Here is a 565-nt window from a genome sequence, read left to right as displayed (position 1 = left end):
CTACACTACCACTATAAGATGATTATCATAAGTCATTTTAGCATAAATTAAACAGAATAATATATAATAATATAGAAACAATCAAATCTAAAAATGTTATAGAACACCGATCATAAGGATTATAAGAAATATTTTTTATGTAATACTATAAAAAAATATCATGGTCACCCTAAATTACTATAGGTTCAACTTCCATCGGTAGCGGTAAAATGCTTAAATTGAGACATTTTCAGACTATAATATTTTTCAAACAAACAATTAATGAAACACTCATCTATACCTTCTCATTTTAAGTACATTTATACATTAAAAAAAAAAAAAAGAAGAGTTGAAATAGCAAAAGCGATAAAAATGATGATTCTTATAATTTTATGTGGCTATCTATATATAGAAGACTATGATTATCTAACAAAATTAATTTGTATTTATTGCATTCAATTTGAATAGGTAAAAAAGCATCTTATTTTAATTTAGTCCTTAATTCACATTATTTGAATTTAGCTCAATATATCTGATTTAATTTGATTTAATTATTAATAAAAAATATCTGGAGAGCCTATTTCAT

Source organism: Arachis ipaensis, chromosome B06 (assembly GCF_000816755.2).
Source record: "Arachis ipaensis cultivar K30076 chromosome B06, Araip1.1, whole genome shotgun sequence".
Lineage (NCBI taxonomy): Eukaryota > Viridiplantae > Streptophyta > Magnoliopsida > Fabales > Fabaceae > Arachis > Arachis ipaensis.
Note: the sequence above shows the minus strand (reverse complement) of the source record.